Here is a 20,123-nt window from a genome sequence, read left to right on the forward strand (position 1 = left end):
TACTCTTAAAAATGTAATAGAGTATTGAAAACAATTTGAATTCATATCTAAACCTTTCATCTGCATTATTGTCTGATCACAAACGGGCCAATGAAAAATACCAGTAGTTTGACTTGTGGGTAATATTTCAGTACTGTAACTTTACTCATAGTTGAGTTCAGAGTTTCACCACTTCCATTATCTTTAGTTATACAGACCTTCAGTTAGAGGACAGTGTTTTGATTTCCCCCTAAATCAGGAAACAGAACTATGCTTTAAAAAAGGATCAGACAAGATGGTAATCGTTTATAAAATGAAGCTTTTCCTTTATTGATGTTTGAATTTTAAAGAGTTCTTGATGTCTTGTAGGACATGATTTCTGTTTTGAGTGTCGTTGGTACTTAAAAAGATCTAATTTATTGTTTATTCAAATAAATTGTTTATGGTTTCTGCTCTTTTTTCACTGAATGTCTGTCTTTGTCTTGATAAATGTTATTGGGCTGTGTAAACAGCAGGGACGATGATGGAGATAAGTCCAGGAAACAGGGACAGGATGTTGGTTTTCGGTCCAATTTGGTTGCTTAATAACACAAGAATTTCAAAATATTCAGAATATGTTGGACCAAAGAATTCAATTTCCCAGCTCATACTGAGACACGACTGACGCCATTTCAATAACATTAAAAACAACACAGTGAATGAATCATATGTTGCTTTATCAAATTGCTTTATTTTTTTTATTCAACATACGTTCAGTAAAAAAATGCAGGCACCCCTCACAATCACGTAGTATTTAAAATATTTATTCTTGCACTCTTAATGGTTTAAAACACATTCCTGAACAATCCAATAAACTGACATTTCCTGTGTCATTAGATCACCTGTCAGGTGTGTATGTGAACTCCTGCTTCAGTCCCTGCTTGCTTTAAACCACACAATGCACTTTTACCTCCGGGGCTAAAGGTCACAGAGGATTGTGGGAGCACGCTGCGACACAGGCTGCGGTTGCGTCACCGGCAGTATTGAGTCAGGTGCACTCCCAAGGATCTCGCTGCCAGCTGCCGTCGAGGCAGGGATAATCTGCCTAAGCAGCTTTCACATGATTTTACCCACAGGGAAGAATTTAGGGGAGGTTTGTAAACCTCTTCAGACCTGGCCTTGGAGCTTCTTCCTGCTTTGACTTAAGAGGTGAACAAGGGCTGGACAGCAGACACCACACCGGAGAATACTTTAGTGTGTCTGCTCTTTTACTGTTGATTCATTCCTGCACAAAATCCGCTAAAACACGTCACCTATCTCTCCATTAGCCATTACACTGAAAGCAAACGATAAGAAACTCAGATCACATCTTATAAAGCTGTCCAGAGGGAGAATATCTACAGCAGATAGAGAGCAGAGTTCACTTTATCTTCTTTAAAAGACTGTAGGAAATTTCTGCGACCTTCTCTGTGAGGGTCAGAGAACTGGAACAGATGAAGTTAATCTACTAACAGTGAGAGGTCAAAGTCAACGGCCTGATGTCTATACATGCTGTGCAAAGATGTGACTGCTATTACATATTCCAAAGGGCACTGGCAACCCAATCCTTGTAGGAAAAACTGTCTCAGTGAGTCTTCTGTTTCCACGCAAAGCTCTGACTTTTGGCATTTAATGGCACGGCAGATCAGATTTTAAAATGGTTTGTTTTCGTAAATTAAAGATCAAACCCAGATCTCACTAAAAAGACTAGAATGGTGCAACATTTTGATGCTTTTATCTGTTTTTTTAATTATTTTTTTGTCTCCCTGTTTTATTGATTCTCTTGTCTTTATATCTACATTCATAACTGACCCTTTAATACTTGCGATGGTTTCACTGTTATGCACTTACAGCACTTTGTAACTCTGCTTGTGCTATACAAATATTACATTTGTACACAAATTGCCAATTATTAGCACTTCAAAGTCAAGTTAATAACAAGAAAACACTTTTAGGTGAAAAAAAATGAACAAGCATAGAGATAATGCTGTTATAATCATTAAAATGAAAAACAATCTTTCACAAAACTGAGGAAGTTCAGAAGAGATGAAAGCAGAAAAAGTGCTTAAATTAGAGACTGGTCTTTCAGCTGGCCACTTATATTTAAAATTATTTATTTTTGTCTTTAAAGATTTGCCAAAAAATGCTGGTATCCACTTTTTCCTCAGCCTCATTTTGGTTTTCTTATCTCTCACTGAGTTCACACAGCCCCTCAGCAGCTCAGGCAGATTATAGCCTGCTGAGCTGTTCGTGCGCTCACTAACCCTCTGCAGATGCCTGCCTGATGTTGATCAAAAAAGCTGCAATAGTGAAAAGTTTGCTGCTATTAGTAAAAGCCATTAGCCAACCAACAGCAACTTCATTTTGAGGACAGAAGACCTTTCTGATGAAGGTCATCGGACACCTAAAGGAGCCGTTAATGTGTTCAGCTTCACCACTTCTCACCTCTGCTTTTCTGTATTCTAGGTCAAAGTGCGCACTGTAAAGAGGATGTCGTCTGTCGTTTAAGAGAAGTGGGAACACTGTGTTGGTATCTGTGTCAAGTTTATTATAGTTAACTCAAATGTTTTTTTTAACACACAGTTTTAGTTAAGTGTATACAAATATAATTATACTTAAAGGTGCTCTATGTAGTTTTGGAAAAGAAATTCAAACTCAGAAATGTTATTTGATGTATTTCCATATAAACAAGCCATCCTCGAGAGAAAAAGGGCCTCATTACACCGTTATGCACAAATATAAACAAATAAATGCAAAATTGTGTCTTCCTTTTCTGTTATTTTCAGTCATAACAATCAGTTAGATAAGATAAAAAATTAAAATTTCTCGCCCAAAACTACACAGTGTACGAAGAAGAAAGAAAAAAATAAAAACTAACTCAAGCGATGTTGTGTAAACTAGCTAAGATAAAGTAAAAATATACAGGAGATGTCTTTAGTTTTAGTCTTTGTCAATTTGGTCAAATTCGTCAACCTAACAAGCACGAGGTTGGTGCGTATGTTAATATCGGGTCTGAAATGTCTACATGATTGTAATTGCCTTCACAAAGTGTTGTGTTTGTATTGTAACACCTATTCTGAATTTCTTAAATGTCCTATTTGTAAGAAAGTTGATTTTTGAGTCTCATTCCCAAACTCATCAAACACTGACGCTTTGGGATTGTGGGTCGGGTCGACCGCCGTGCTCTGAAATTATACCAAAAATACAAAACTATAACATCTCTAATCTGTGTAGGTTTGAATAGAAGTTAATCTTAATCTTAAATCAACAAAAACATCGTAATAACTCTGCATGTTGAGCATCAAACTATCCGAGCAGATAACAGCGTCACATTACAGCCCAGCGCTCGTCACCATCTCATCTTCACATACAGTAAATTGCTTGAGTAAGGGCTTGCTCTTACTGCGCACAGAGCAGCTCACCTTAAGAAGATTATTGTTTATGTTCCCACTGGCAGTATAATGTATGCCTCCAAACAGGAAGTGAGTTTGCTAAGTCCATAAGCCCGGAGGCTGGAACACCAACCAAAGTGCTGTAGCTCAGCTGCATGTGAACGCCAGGTCGAATTAGAGAACCGGATTTAATGTTGACAATCTTTGTGAGTATGGTGTAAAAACGTTTTAGTAGATCACAACTATTTGTTTTATTGATTAAAAAGTGAAGCTATTGTGAGCTGAAAAGACATTTCTTATAGCGTATGACTGCAGCATAACACAAAGTATACAGCCTTCATTGTAATTTTAAATGCTGTCTGTTTAATATTGAGTTCCTGGCTGTGAAATAACTGTGAGCCAATAATGAATACATTATAATTGATGGTGAGTAGGTTGACTCAGTCCTTTGATGATGCTCCTCCATCTTTCTATTTGCAGCAGCTGTCTGTTCACCTCTCTCTGTGACGCTGCTCTGCTTCCTCACCCTGCACAGCTGGCACGGCAGCTGGCACGGGCACAGGTATGGGCCACCCAGGTCTGGTGGCACGGGTGTGGCACATCTGGATGGGAGAGAAGGAGGAAGAGAGGGGCGCACGCACACACATGAATTCAAATGTAAAGAAAGAACGCAAAATGGCTCCATCCTGACGGGGTCAGGTGGATTCATCTTCTCATGCATCCAACAATCTCTTAATGCACTCACAGGCCGATTCCTTGGGAGCGGATCAGGCAGACAAGTCACTGACCTGGAACTAACCTACACAACACATAAGGTCAAGGCGTGACCCTTCAGTGCTCCTGTGTGGCGCATTAATGCAGGTACTGGCAGTGCTACCTGAAGAGGATGTACAGGAGAGAGAGTGGAATAATCCCGGCACGGTGTTTCCCATGTGTGCGTGTATGTGTGTGTGTGTGTGTGTGTGTCACAGACTCACAGAGTGCAGGAGGATTGTGGGGGTGGCAGGGGAGGAGGAAAAGGTCTGCCAAGCATAAAGGACAAGGCGGTAAAGAGGAGCAGACAAGAAGATAAGGAGATTGGGACACAGACAGGGAGCTGGGAGCCAGACTGCGTTAAAAGGTAGTCGGAAAAGAAGACGATGTACTTGAGGCAGGCGGAGGAGAGGAGGCTGCCCAGTTCTCGCCTCCATCTGCGGCGTTAAGTAAGAGCTCGAGGAGGCAACAGAGAGCATGTGTGCAAGGGAGAGTAAGCCGGGGCATCTGGTTTTGTTAAGGCCTCAGAACATTCCTTCCCTCTGTTCGACTCTGGCTGGCAGCTTTTAAAGGGACACGTCCGCTCTCATATCCTGCTCAGGGCATCGCCTTCTCTCTTGAAGTTCGATTTACGACCGCTGAGGGTCACAGGCAAGATGTCTGCCTGTCTGATTATATGAGGGCTCTTGTGCATGACACTCAGCTGAGAAATGCTGTATGTCTTTTATGAAACGGAGGAGGAAAAGCAGAAGGATGTTGATGACAGCAGACTTCAGCCACTTGATCACTTAATTTATTTCTTATTTGTCATCATTTGGGTGTTATTTTTCTCACTTTTTATGAAGCACACAAATAAAAAGACAAATAGAAGAGGATGTCTACTATCCACTGTCACTGGTAGCAATTAGGATTTCTCTAATCCGAACCGCTTTGTCCATGTTTTACGTTAAAGGATAAGTTCACGCAAAAATGAAAATAACGTCAATCTTCTCACCGCCATGCCCATAGAAAGTGAAGTTTCATAGTCCACAAAACATCTGGAGCTTCACAGCAAAACAGCGTTGCAGCATTCTGCTAAACAACTGAAGCAGATAGGGACTTGTTTTAAAAACGTAAAATGACACCTGAAAAAAATAAATGAAATGGCTCTGTAAAGCTTGTTTGGCATGATCCAAGTTTCTTGAAGCACTGAGATCCCAAATTGAATTGAAAAGATGTTATTTACAGCCTTTTAAAAGCTGAAAATTTGAATTGTAGCTGCTAAGCTGAAAGTGTCCAGCCTGTCCATGCGTAGAGGGTGTAAATAATTTTCGAATCAATTTGGGATATTGGGGCTTTTGGTGACTTGGATTATGCCGGACCAGCCTTATGGAGCCATTTTATGGTATTTTTCCACTTGTTTTTTTTTTAAGTTTTAAAACAAGTCCCCATCTGCTTCAGTTGTTTAGGAGAATGCTGCACTTTCCATGGAGGTGAGTAGATTAATTTATCCTTTAAGGTTCAATGGCAGTTTTCAAAAAGCCAAAAATTCTTTTCAGGTGTTTGTTTTTCCTTTAAATTTTAAGAAGGAGCCATATTTCTAAAATGAGGAAAAGAAAAGGCGTGGATTTGACTGCTGATGCTGAACTAAAATTTTTTCTTTAGGATGATGCAAGCCAGGTGAAACTGTGCACCGACACTGTGCGACATCATCATAATAACATGTCATTAAATACAAACACTAAACTGCACAGCTATCATGAAAACTAACCCAAAATGACAGAGTCTGCAGTCCCCATGATGCAATGCTTTTGTTACATGATACAGCAGGTGTCATGGTATGAATCTCAACACATGAACGTGCCGCATAAGTAACAGGATTTTCGTACAGTCATCGACTCTGCTTGTCATTTTTTACGCGCCCCAGAGAGGCTGGATGTGATTGGTCATTATCGTGGTGTGCCTCCGGGGGATGGACGGGTCTTCAGTGCAGCAAGGGGCCGACCACAACAGTTCTTCAGCTGGCAGCTTTAGCTGGTACATGAGGACATAAAGCTTGCCAGTGAAGAACTGCTGTAGGTCGGCCAACAAGCACCCAACACGCCCTTGTACATACCACAACCTGAAGAAAAATATGGACATAAGCCGGTGAAGTCAACCATTTAGAAGCTTTTATTTTAATTTGCAGCCATCTGTGACTTTAACTGAGGCTAAGAGGATGAGACACCTGAAGCAAACCTTAAACATACTCCTGTTAAAATCCTAATATCTCCTTAATGGAACCTTCATTTTCAAAATCACCAGCGAGGCACAAATTAGCATTTAAATAAGTTGTTTTCTACCTTTCTTTTTGGAGTTGCAGCATCTATCTACCATTACTTGTGCTCCATCTTAAGGCGCTTCCACATTGGCTTCAGCTTTTGGCCATGATGGTTGCCGCTTGGCACACATATACACACACACACACACTCCTTCTTTCTCTGTTGGCTTTAAAGGGAACTTGTTGTGGGAGAGAGGTGAGGAGGTAGAGAGAAAGATAGCAGAGAGGAAAACTTTATGACATTCTTTTGTCCTTATTTGTGAATACTGCGGTTTGCAGCGCGTTTAAATGTGCGTGCACGCATAAACAAACAAGCTGCGTGCACGTATCGGCACGGAGCGAGCCCGCCTGCATCAGACATGCCAGCCTACTGTTTTAGCATTCTCTCTGCTTTTTTTTTTGTTGCTATAATTGAATGCAGAAGTCTTTGCTAGCGAGATAGCTCGGCCTCTGGTTACAGCCTGGAACTCCTGATAGAAAACAGCTCTTGTCCTGTGGGGCAGTTCAGTTTACAGCGGCCATGCAGGACTCAATGAAGGAATTTTCCTTGCAGTTTAGACACTTCCACTCCCTTGGGTGTGTGACTGCCCTACCAACATGTCAAGTATTTTGTTATTTCACCTTGAGAACACCCCGCAAATTTCCACCCCAGTGAATGACAGTTTGAGAAATTTCGGTAGAAGGATGAAGCCCTTAAGAGGACTAAACAAAGCCGATTTGGTCCATCATCTCCTTTGCTATGAAATGGTTTTGAGAGTTTAACCATGGTCCAATCAAGTGTCAGAAATTAAAAGTGACAAGAAAACCCTTCATGTGATGTACCACTTTAAAACATTTTCAGCTCTCAGCTGGCCACTGTGTAATACTTACGAGTAGCCCAGGATTTGTCTTGCCTGGCTTCTGTTCAGCTGGCCTGACTTCAACTATTGCAGTCAGTCAGTCTGAAAAGCCTTTCCCTAGCAGCATATTCTTTCACAGTTCAAGGACAGGACTTTGGGCAAACCAGCTCTCAGCAGCACCGCGAACCCAGCAACCCCTGGAAACTCAACGAACCCCACGCTGCTCTGAGCAACAGTGGAAAGCTCTGCGCACACACACCCTCTCAATGTGACCGAATGGTCCTCTTCCACTGAGGCAAGAATTCTGAATGAGCTTGCGGTCCGACTGAATCCGGTGGGATCCATTGTGGGTGTGTATTCTTGGATATGAGATCCAGGTCAAAGGCTTCTCCATTGTGAGTACATTTGTAAAGAGGCACCTGATAGCTCCTCTGGCCTTTGTTACCGGTGAGGAAATACGCTTTTTCTGGTGTATTTAAACTGGGAAGAAGACCACATTTCTACACAGAGCTGGAGCAAGAGGTTAACAGATAAAAGGAAGAGGAAAAGGATGAAAAGAGAACAGCAAACATGAACAAGGTCAGAGATCAGCACTGCTACAATAAAACAAACTGGTGACCATGTAATAACCCCAGTATGACACGATGAATCAACGAACCTCCCTCCGGCCAACTAGTACAATCTGGCAGCTTCAGCTCAAAACACGATGTGCAACCAAAGAAGCAACTCATGTTTAGACTGAATTTGCTCGCTAAACCAAGCTAGAAATATCTGCTGCACACCAAAGAATGCGAGTGAATTAGCTAGAAAAGTGACACTAAAGGAGAAACATGCAAGACTCACCATCAGGGGAAAAAGAGGACATCCCTTCTTTGTATATGATGTGTTAAAGGGGCACTATTTAGTTTTGGAGACGAAATTCAAACTCAGAATTTTAATATTTATAATATTAATGAGGTTATAATACAAACTCAGATTTTATTTTCCATAACTGAATAAACAAGCTATTCTCAGAGGAAAATAACAGTTTGAAGCTAGAAAGGTGGCAGGGTCAGCCAAATATAAACAAAGTTAAACAGTATGAAATTGTGTTGTCCTTTAAGGTCAGTTTGTTTATTCAGTTTATATACATATTGCACCTTTAATTGTATTATAGTTATTTTAGCCTGATGCAATCTGAGATCATTTTTCACATGCCGCTGCTGCAGCTTCCTCTTTAACATGCTTATGAATTAAAAATGAGAGTCAGAAAAACCTGTTTTCTATACTGCCTGGACATGCAGGGCTGGAGCGGAGCTTGAAAAAGAAACACAAGAATGAGCACCTAAAGTCGCAAAACAGAGCAGGCTATATGAAATTAATTTACATCCTCATTATACTCCAATTACACCCATTGGTTGGTTTTTCAAATAGCATAAAAAATGAAGTTGTGCCTCTGGCGGATTAAAAAAGCCTGTTGTGACAGAGAGCTGCAGCTTTTTCCCTCTTAATGTAATTTTCTCCTCCTATTATTCCTTAGCTATGTTCTTTCTCTGCTTGCGATATGTTAAGCATGCACACTACACACACACACACACACACACACACACACAGAGGCCATCCCAGAGTGGAGAACACAGTGTACCAGAGGAGTGATTTATTACACAGAGCTGACGATTCCCAGGACAATTACAGCCAGCCTGAGCAACAGGCTGAAAATGGCTCCTCGGAGCGTGTATGCACAAACACAAGACGAACACGGGGCATATGTGCATGAGTGATTCAAGCGCAGATCCAAGCTGTGCATGACTGATAACTTAAGTCGTGGAGAACAAGGCCTACTGTCCCCAAATTGAGTCATTATTTTAAGGTTGCACATGCACAGAGAAACATCCTGTAAGTGTTTGTACTTCAGGTGCTTAGAGGTTTTCCTGAGGCAGCACAGTGGAGACTAAACATCTGTTAAGCTCCAAAAGCAAAGAAAAAAAGCTCTGGAACGCAAAAATAGGCCAAAAGGTGTGTTTAGTGGTGATGGGGTTATGGTGGTGGTTAACTTGGTTAGTGCAAATGTTAAACTGAAGTGAGGATTCAAAGCAACACTTTAGCCAAAGTGTTGGAAAATGCAAAGTCACTGTGAGACTTGGAAAATCAATCATGACCTACTGACACTTTGCAAAACAGCCAAGTATCAACTTACCCTCACACGGATAGTGATTTGACTTCAGACAACAGAGAATGTTCTCTCTGGGGGATGGGAAACACCCTCATTTGTTTCCCGTACAACCTAACTTGCTGTGGGTTTGCTCTGAACTGTAATGGTCTTTCTCAGTAACTCTGACAGATATCTCTAACTGCTGAAGCTTGATTAAAAACACACAGAGGATGGAGAATGGATCAAATCTGAGAATGCCTGCCAGTAACAACATACTGTATCTCAGAGGGCCGTGCAAGGAATGACTTGGCTAACACGAAAAGAATGAGAAGCCCCGTGAATCATTCCAAGAATGCCATTTTTTTAAAAATCCAAAATCGATTGCAAGAACTGCCTTCCAGTAGTTTATTGTGACATTTGTACAGTTTGAGTATCACGGGAGTAAGTGGAAATATAAGCTAAACAGACCTCCCGCAGCATGACACAGCAAAATGCTAACATGGAGACACTTGAAACCACCACACAAAGACTTAAGCCGGATTGACATGACGCTGTATGTAAACGCAGGGCTAATACCACAGTTGAGTATGGCATAGTTGTTTTCTATACAGGCTGGATAAGCTTACATATGTGCTCGCTGTGTTATGAGGATGAGAGCAGCTTTGCAACAGATTCTGGCAAGCTTCGTATCAGGCATCAACAATATCCACTTCACGAGCAGCGGCACCCAGCCCTCGTCTTTTCTGGTATCGCAGTAATCTAAAATATTTTCCCTTGAAATCCACAAACTTGGCAGCACAGCTAATGTTAGCTTTATTATGGTAACCTGACGGCACACCCAAGAGTGATTAGCTGAATAACAGCATAATGATCACACATATCCAGTCTGTCCCATGTCAAACTCATCTCCAAGAACTGTTGCTACATCAAATTAATTAATCTGGCGGTAGGTTCAATGGAAGCTCATAGTAAGACAAGGGCGAATCCTAAAACACTTTGCTTGTTCCTTGGAAAGAAAATGTTACCATTTACTGCCTCGCTAACATTATGTAGTAAGGTTGTCAGAAGCAGTGGTGGAGTCGAGATGTTTATGGGGCAGGTATGCTTACATGGACAACATTTCTTCATTCCGATTGAGGATTACGGGTCAACTGTTTACATGAAATGGGAGAAAGCAAGAAAGTGATGCTGCGTCATGCATTTCTCTTCCACGTAGGATAATTTATCTCACGTGTACGTGTTTGATCAGCTCCGTGTCCTGAAGATCTATCGCCGTCTGTGTTAAGTTCTCTAAGAGTCACGCATTTACATCAACACTGTGGGCATGCAACCCAGCCGGATGAAAATACTCAAGATTATATCGTTTCCATGGGACAGTTTTTACTTTGATCGGTTTATGGAAAGGTTTAAACTACCCCTCTGCAACTGATTGAAATTGTGTTCAGTTTGGTGCAGTTTATTCTGATTGAGGTGTTTATATGGAGCATTTTGTAATATTAAGTTGTAAACGCAGCTTTTGTAGGCTACAAAAACAATTTTGTAGGCTACAAAAACAATTCAAAAGTGTTCGCTGGCATTTGTATCAGGAATGTATATTCTGTATTATCTTAGAAAAACGGCCATTTCTCAATCCAGTCCAAACTATAAAACTACTTCCTTGGTTTTTGCCTGATGAGCAGCTCATTTACAGTTAAATGTAGATCTGATTTCTCCTTCACTTCTGATCACACTGGACATGATGCAGCATCATTTGTATTCACGCTTCCAGGCATAATCCAGGATCCATGTTTGTATTAGTCCTGCTCTGAGATTTTAGAAACTCTATTCATGGCCACATTCAATGTTTAAATTATGCGTCTTGCAAGTCAAAACTGTGTGATTATTAAAATTCGATACTTCTGCAATCCCTTCATTATGTGAACATGTTTGGATACTATCACTGTCCCAATTTCAGCTGGTCTGCACTCGATCATACGTGCCAACATACACCCAACCCCCATAATCCTTTACCCAAGGCCATGACAAATTGCTTTCAAGTCAAGAGTGGATCAATATATTTGCCAGTGCTTTCCTCCTACAGCCTTGAATGGGATTAGCGAGAAGAAAGGGAATGAATTTCAAGAGGCATATACATACACGCACACGCAAACACACACACGCAAGCAAACATTGCTGAGGAGTAATTCCAGCGGAGGGGCATGCTAACACTCGCACTCTGTCAGAGTACGTTCATCATTTGTGCTGCTCGCTTCTCAGAAGAAACGGGGGACGAGCTGGAAGTGACTGGAACTGATCACTGGGAGTGTGTGAGCGTGTGTGTGTGTGTGTGCGAGAGAAATAATGTGTATGCATGAAGTATGTGCGCAGGCAAATGTATGCATGCATGGGGAGATGAGGGAGAAGGAAAAAAGTCCACGCCCTGTTTCATAGAACCGGCTCGCTCTCTCACGACGCACACACGCTCACGCCATGTGAATTATGAAATGCCACTTGACACTGCTGACAGAAAATGAGCGAGTGCACGAGCGCCGTGCATCTATATTGTATAATTTGTATTTATGCCCATGGCTGATGTTTATCTGCATGTGAATTAATGATTCAAAGTGAAACCAGTAGAGGTGGGGGAACAACTTCCAGTGGTAGATAACAGGAACGTGCATGAGGCGCTCTTTAAACGTGAAGCTGAAGCTTTGTAAAAGCCTAATGTGCTCCTCATAAGAGGTTTTGTCTGGTCCAGCTGTTCCCCTTGTAGGAAACATCCAGTAATGCCCCAACGTGCAGTAATAAAAGGTTTTCTTCTAATTTGGGGGCGGAAGCTGGAGGGTTGGGGGTGAAGGAGAGGGATGCAGAGAAAGACAGCAGTAAGGGTGGGGCCCTGAAACACGGCACAAACAAGTGACTCACACACGCACGCACATACCATTGTACCTCAACAAGGCATTTTTCGCCCCAAAAATACACATTCAAAGACAACAACCTGAGAACAATTATGCCCCGGCCATTATCCACACACGTGTGAAACTTTGCAGCACTCTTTGATCCGCTGAGCACAGCTTGTTAATGCATTGATTTTCTTCATGTGCAGGATGGTGTTTGCTCAAGGAAGACGTGATGTCAACGGGCAGGAAGTCAGCAGGTGGGAACGAGGAAGAGGAAATGGCCCTTCCAGTAAAGTCCTGCAGAGCGACTAACGGGATCTTACACTGAGCATCTGTAGCCAGGAATGCATGGGAACAGTATGGAGTATGTTTGTGTGTGTGTCTGTGTGTGTGTCTGTGTGTGTGTGTGTGTGTAGGAAGGGGTGGTATCTGTCTCTGTGATGTCATGAAGTGAGACGCAGACAACCTGGGCCCCGTGTTCCCACCACACACAGATGAGACAATGACGCAGCATGACTCTGAAACTGCAGATGTGTGTGTGTGTGTGTGTGTGTGTGTGTGATACAAGCTCCCTGTGAAGGACACGGAAAGTGTCAAATTTTCTACACACACGCACACACATACGTATCAAATCATCAAATCCTTCTTTGGAAAATATAACTGAGCAGGAGGGAGAGAGAAAGCTCCTGAGACCAAGAAACAGAGGGGTGGATGTCGGGGTGTGAACGCCGGGTAAAGAGGCCCAACATAAAGAAAAGATTTGTGCGCTTCCTCCGGCTGTCATCTCCCTTCCTACCACTGCGAAGAAGTGTGTCAAAGAGTACATTGTTTCCCTCTATGTATCTGTCTGTGTCCATCCCTTGCTCTGGCAAAATGCCCCTGTAGTCTCCACAAATCCGTCCTCTCTGTCTCTCTCTCTCTCTCTCTCTCTTTCTGTATATATATATCCTTTGTCACCCTCCCCCTCTAACTAGCAGTTTAGTTAGGGTGCTGAAAGACAGGAAATGCCTGTAGGGTAAATGAATAAGAAGTGGCAGCTGCCCATGCATGGTACGAATCCAGAGAATCTCCTTCAGTATCATCCTCCCTCCAGAGAAGGTTAAAAAACACAAAGGGCTGAAACCATCTTCTTACTGTCCAGTGTCATCTTCATCACAATTTACATTTTAAAACACAGTCGACCAGCGGTTTGACTTCAAGCCAGAGAGTAAAGTTGAATGGTTAGAAATGGTTACAAATATTGTCTCTATCATGTCATATATTATAACGTACTGGTTTCCCAGTAAACCTCTGTGAGGTGACTGTTTCACACCTTGCTTTCTTCAAATGTATTCAAATGGAAATTTTACACCACTGTACTTCACATTAGATCAACAGTTGAAGGGAAGTACTGGACTGAAAGCGATCAAGCAAGAAGAAAAAGAAATAAGAAATGTTTTATGCGTGGTTTCCACAAAAAAATTAGGATTTATTGTCCGCACCAATTTAGCTTAGCTCAGTGACGATCACATTCACCATCATGTGTTTTATGTAATTTACCTTTACTAAGCTTTTTTGTCGCTTGATTAAGATTAATACAGACTTAACTATACACGTAATAACAGTTAACTATGCTTTGTGCAAGGAGAACAATGCCTTAACACGGCTAATAAATGATTTATTACGCACTCATTACATTTTAAAAAAAAATGTATTGGATGTTGCCTTTAGTGAAATAGGATAAAGTTGGAATTTAACTCGGGCCACTGCAGAAAGGACTTGGGGACAAACGCCCTACCAGCTGAGCTACAGAGGAACTCAACTGGATCAAAAATGGTTTTATTTTTGAAAATAGTTTGAATTTTCTGATGATATGCGTGGTGTTTCAGGAGAGACTATGTTGCAGGGATTCATGGCTATTGTCCTGCTACAACCGCTGACTACAGGAGGAAGGCTGAAAGAGGTGCAACAGGCCAAAGGAAGCTACTCTGAATCCTTTCTACTTCTATCAATTAAAATCCGTCTTTCCAATGAATGTCTTTGCTCCGGACAGTTTAATTTATAATCTACCTGGCCAACCACGCTAAGCTGATTTGACCTTTGACCTCTGCCGTTCACATTTGTGTGGAGACTAACATTTACTTCAGTCCAAACCCAACTGTCTTCAGCCTGTCGTCTCCAGCTGCAGCCCGGCACCCATAAAAGGTTACCATGATGATGTGGGCGGGTCCCCAAACAACGTAGAGATCCTAATTTGGTTTATTTGTTCGTGGTTTTATGAGCTAACTTTCTAATTAGATCGAACAGGATGACAGAGCTGTGGTCTACTGCACCGGCCTAAGATGAGATTTGATGATAGTTTGGTCGGTCAATGAAAAGCTGTGGCGAGTCGAGGTCAACTGCCATCACACTTCACTGACCAGGGTGTGTATTTGTGTGTGTGTGTGTAGAGGGCATGGCCGGGGTATGTTAGACTAAAAAAAAAATGTTTGTATAAGTGTGTGTATCTGTGAGTGAGTGTGTTTCCTGCCGTTCTGGCCCCAGCTGTACCCAGATGGCCTGAGAGCACAGTGTGCTAAGCTAACAGAGACGAGACAGAGACATTCACCCGGAGTTAGTGAGCTGGAAGAACACTGTGGTCTGACACACAATAATACTGATCCACAGGAGTCACGTCCTATTAAATATCCTCCTCGGTTACATTGCACAGGTGTACGGGTGTTTATTGAATACATTAAATACGACATAACATTAGTATGCAACAATTATCGAGTATTAAATACGGCCAGGGTTACTACATGACTAGATTGTGGTAATTACTGACACATTTACTTAAGTAAAACCGACTGGCTTGAGTCTAAATACTCTTTATTTTAAGCTACTAACATCATGACACTTGTAGGCTGTATTAAGCTACATGTCAAGTTTTTATCCTCACTGTGTTTTCACGTCAGCGTGATCAAATATTAGATTAAAGGAGTATGAATCTTCCTGTCTTTACTACTTTGTCTCCTATCAGTTGTCCATTAGCCCTTCTCCTTCTCCACCCTCCCATCCTTCCTACACTCATCTCTCATGCGCTTCGTTAAGCTCTCCTCTTCTGCCTTCCGAGCTTTCATTTTCCTCCGTCTCCGTGATCTAGTTCGCCCTTTAATATCGTCGCCCTCGCTCTACCTCCATCTTTTCCCTTCCTCTCTTCCTTATCCTGCACCGCTCTCTCTGTGTCTTTAGGTTGGTCAGTTCAGCAAGGCCGAGTTACATTCCTGGGATGCCTGCTACATATGGTCCACATTCCAGCCGGTCTGCTGAGAGGCCCACCGCTCCTCACCGCTGGCCCTGCAGAGATCAGCCCAACGCTGAGCGTGCTACGGCATTGCTCCAGTCTAAAATAATCTTTACGCAGCTTTAGTTCAGCTCAGCCTGCGCATGCAGCCTCACAAATCAAAACGCAGAACTAAAAGGTACAACCTGAGCCCACAGCAAGGTTTCATTTGGCTTGCTTCTCCTCCAATGCAGGCTTCTTTTTCTGTATATCTGTTCCCTCAGGCTACTAGCTCTATCTGTGTGCGCAAATTCTACAATGCACAATAGGCCCTGTTCTTTAACTAGATCACCTACAGACACACACCAGTGTAGTCATCTCATTGCTCAAATACTTTCTGTCCAGTCTGGCATCTCCATCTGGAAAACTTACAACGTGCAGGTGCAGGTGAACTCACCACGCCTGTATTTAGCAGATAAAACTAGTCATTTGTTGTAAGTTTTGCATTTTTGTTGCCAGAGAGAACTTTTTCCAGTGGGCAGGAGCACATAATGCAACATGTGTTGTGCATATGAGTATGGGGCTGGTCTGGTAAACCACACGCAGGCCTGCAGAGGCGTGGCAGCCATCTCTCTCCATATGAGGCAGATACAATATAGTCTAGGATACAGAGTAGTGTTAGCGCTGCATCACCGACTACTATATCTCGGACTGCGCCACGCTGCACACGCCTACGCATCCCTGCGCTGTGCATGTGTGCACATGCAAATGCAGAGACCATTCCATCACATCATACACACACCTATGACAGCACCTGCCAAAGAGCTTTGGTTGACTTTACCAGACGCACACACCCTTTCAACACACTTACACTTTCTAAACTCGTTGACCTCCTGCGACTGTGTATGGATAATAGAAACGGCATTTAAATGTTCAAGTAACACTGCAGTATTCATCTGAAAGCTTGCAAAAAAATTAGCCAAAGCTAGTCAAAGTTAGCTTTCTGAGGCTGCCTGGGTGTGGCCATAAAAATGTGCAACCTCACTGCAGCTACCGCATTTCCACCGCAGATCCTCCCCTCTTTGATTGGCCATCAATAACAGTCAATGTTCAGCCTCGCTCTGTTACACCAACTCACTTGATGGGTTCATAAGACTGAGTTAGCGGAGGATGAGTGAGTCATCATATCACACATTTTTATTCTATGGTTCTGATCAATGTCAGTAACTCTGATGGGGCAAAACGCTTCCAGATCTCTCTGTGGTTATTTTGGAAAGTTCAGTAAAAGGCCTGTTAGTCAGGCTCAGCCACCCCCAATTTGCCGACCCACAAACATACACACATTTGCATGATATATGGCACGCACACACAAAGATAAATGCATTCATAAGCACTCAAAATAACGACTTACAGGATGACTTGACATTTGACTCTAGATTACAGGGCACAAGGACACAAAATTGCCTGGCACGAGCATCAGATTCCAATCTTTCTCCTCTCTTACGTGCCCTTTCTCTGTGTGTGTCTATGTGTGGGGAGTGGCGCAACGGACGTCACTGCTGGACGGCTGTATTAATCACATCTAGCAACGCGGAGATAACGACTGTGCCGGCTGAACACTAACACACACACACACACACACACACATGCACATAGGTCAATCCAATGTGGTTAAACAATCAGAGCCCAGACAAAGCAAACACTCCAACAAGATGGCAAAGGGGAGAAGGAGAGAAAGAGGGCGGAAAAGAGGACATGAGGGAGGAACTTCTTGTACACTGTACCTTACGGTACGTAACAGCAGAATGTCTCAAGTGGTGAATAAAGATTGAAAGCAATTCAAGTGAGGATTCAAAAGGTCATTCATGTCTACACAAATCAGCACCGATCACAAGAATGCAACTACCAAGGCTGCAGATTTTTAAAAAATGTGACATTGATGTACACTTCTAACCTGGACAGGACTTCATGCACAACTTCACTATGACCCTTTTAACAATAGCAACAACATCACATCCTCTCTGCATACCAGTCTGTTAACACTCACAGTGCGTCATTGTAACCAAACTCAATGAGGCCTTGTAAATACATTATCGCGCTCCTATATGTGAAAAAAGTCCCGACACAGCACTTCCTGCACGGAAGGTGGGTGGGACACTGTTACCACCGTGGTTAATTCTCTTTAAAACAACCCAGGGCCCGGTCATTCAAATGGTAGCATCCTGATAATCCAGATGTGTCCAGTGGCCCGCACTCTGACCGGCTTGCAGCATCATGTATAATTCACCATTCATACACAAAGTGGGGGTAATTACTACAGGCCGGGCACTCTTGATGGAAAAGGGGCAGCCCTGTGCAACTAACAAGCATTTTTAGAGCATCTCCAGCCTGGAAAGTGCATTTTCGGTGAGACACCGTGTAGAAATGGGCATTATTACTTATTGTCATGATTGAGTAGGCCCTTGGAAAATAAGCAGCAATGAGAAACTCTTATGAATCTCTCAGAAGTGCAGTCTTGGGGGAAATAAAGGCAAGTCACTGGCCCGCAGAAATGTCTGTGATTTGCACAAGGTCAAGCCATCCATTAGGGGCTTTTAATGCCTTGCAAAGATCAGAGACGATAAGGTCTGGGCTGTCGCTTGGCTGACATAGATGGGATGCAGGTGGACGAAGGCAGTGTTTGCTAAACAGAATGTGAAAACGGGGAGAGAAGCCAGTCCTCACTGAATTAAAACCAGGCACAATGCTGTTTTCTACCAAAGAATTTTGCCTTTGGAGCCTGAACTCTGATAGGTTTTCGTATTTTAACCCCGTTGCCTCGCTTAATGTTGAAATCTTTAAACTGGGACTGCATAGGCCCCTGAACGCAGCCTATGAAATTACACAATCCCTGCTGCTAGAATAGATAGAAAATGGGGGGCAGAGTATATAGACTGTCTGAACTTGCAACAGGTTGATGAGCACAGCGAGATGGGAAAAAACAAAACAAAAACAGGAACATTTAAGAAACTTTGAGGTATAAAAACTAAAATATGCGCCAACATTTAACCCGGATAAATAACCTCTTGCTTTATACTGTCGCATCAGAGCTGTGAGCATTCCACAGGTTGACTCAAACACAACTTACCTCCACCAATTAACACCTGGTGTAGACTCCTGGAAGTAGATCCTGATGAAAGTTGGGTAAAAAGACGAGGAGGGTCTACTGTAGGCACCTGGAGATACTGAGGGGGGAAAAACAGCATAAGACAAGCTTGAAAGGGGAAATGAATGACGCGGTGGGAGAGACAGAGAGAGAGAGAAGAGGAGGAGGAGGAGGAGGAGGGGGAGGAGGAGGTGGGGGCAACTCTCCACATCCATGTTGCGCTACAAAGGGTGGGGCCTTGAGGAATTCACTCTATCTGCCTTCCTCTCGACTTAAAGCTTATCTTAATTAGACTATACGGGGTCAGTCTGCCTATGCACTCAATTATGATTGAGTCATTGGGCTTTGAACGCATCGCGAGAGTGAGGAATGACTCCTCGATATTCTTTGACAAGTGCTGTAATACAGAGCCAACTCTTCACACATCCCCCCCTCATTCTCCTCTGCTGGGTTTATAGATTCATTCAACGCCCCAAACGTCTGCTTTGGTAAAAGACACGCCCGCCCCATCCCATAGTCAGATCCTCCTCTCACTGAATCGCAGACGAACACAGAGATTAAAAGGTTTTATATAAGGCCTCAGCCGAGCGACACACCATCTTTAGTGCCAAATCATCCGGTTTCTTCTGAATAAAAAGATTAAAAAAAAACGTCTGTGGAGATAACACGCAGCGCGCCCTCTCCTGTGGCCTCCAAATGTCACCTCCGCTAAAAAAAAAAAAAAAAAAGTTTGCAAAATGTATTTGACAGTCGCACTTACTTCGCTTCAGGTAAATCCACTGGCTCCGCCGAGGCGCTCGTCTCTACTGCGCTCACACTCTCTCAAATATGCGCAATTTGTGCCGTGCCTGGATGAGATTTGAGGATTATTAGGCTCTGGTTCGGACTGTTTCCCCCACGCCCAGTTTGCCTGTGGCATTCAGCAGGGCTGGCTACTGTAAAGTTGCCACGTCCGTTACATTTCACAGACTTATGAAACCAAAAACGAGCTGCCAAGCTGCGAGAAAATACTCGACTTACTTCTCAACTGCGTAATAGTCCCAATTAATCTAGGCTACTGCGAGGGATGGAAGCCAAAAGGTGCGCACGTCAAGATGGCAATACATTTGTTATGTAATATGTTCCTTGATGAAAATGACTGAATGTTTAAAGCGGTTGGTTGGTTTAGGAGTGGGAGCCCTGGCTGCTCTCTGTCGAGTAGAAACAGTCGGTTTTTGGAGCAGTTTTTCAGTGCAGGAGCCTCACAGAAACCCTCAGCCACACCTTAACTCTCAATCAATTTTTTTTTCTGACAGCTCCAGAGGTTTCGACGAGACGCGAAGCCCCGCAAGTTCACCCCGACGAGACTGTCGCTTTGCGCGCCCGGTGCGCTCCGGTGTTTACGTCTAAACGTCTAAAAACATTTTTAAAAAATGTAAAAACGGTCCAATGTGAGTATCCGGTTGGC

At 42.9% G+C, this 20,123-nt stretch overlaps 1 long non-coding RNA gene across 1 annotated transcript; it reads right to left on the bottom strand.

Annotated features, from left to right (window-relative positions):
- Nucleotides 1-689: 689 nt before the first annotated feature.
- On the bottom strand, nt 690-19,869 carry LOC141008323 (uncharacterized). Its single transcript, XR_012180064.1, has 3 exons — nt 19,437-19,869; nt 18,659-18,755; nt 690-3,991 (listed from the first exon to the last, which is right to left on the bottom strand). It is a non-coding gene; the product is annotated as an uncharacterized lncRNA (long non-coding RNA).
- Nucleotides 19,870-20,123: the final 254 nt, after the last annotated feature.

The sequence above is a fragment of the Pagrus major genome, chromosome 2, assembly GCF_040436345.1.
Source record: "Pagrus major chromosome 2, Pma_NU_1.0".
NCBI classification, from domain to species: domain Eukaryota; kingdom Metazoa; phylum Chordata; class Actinopteri; order Spariformes; family Sparidae; genus Pagrus; species Pagrus major.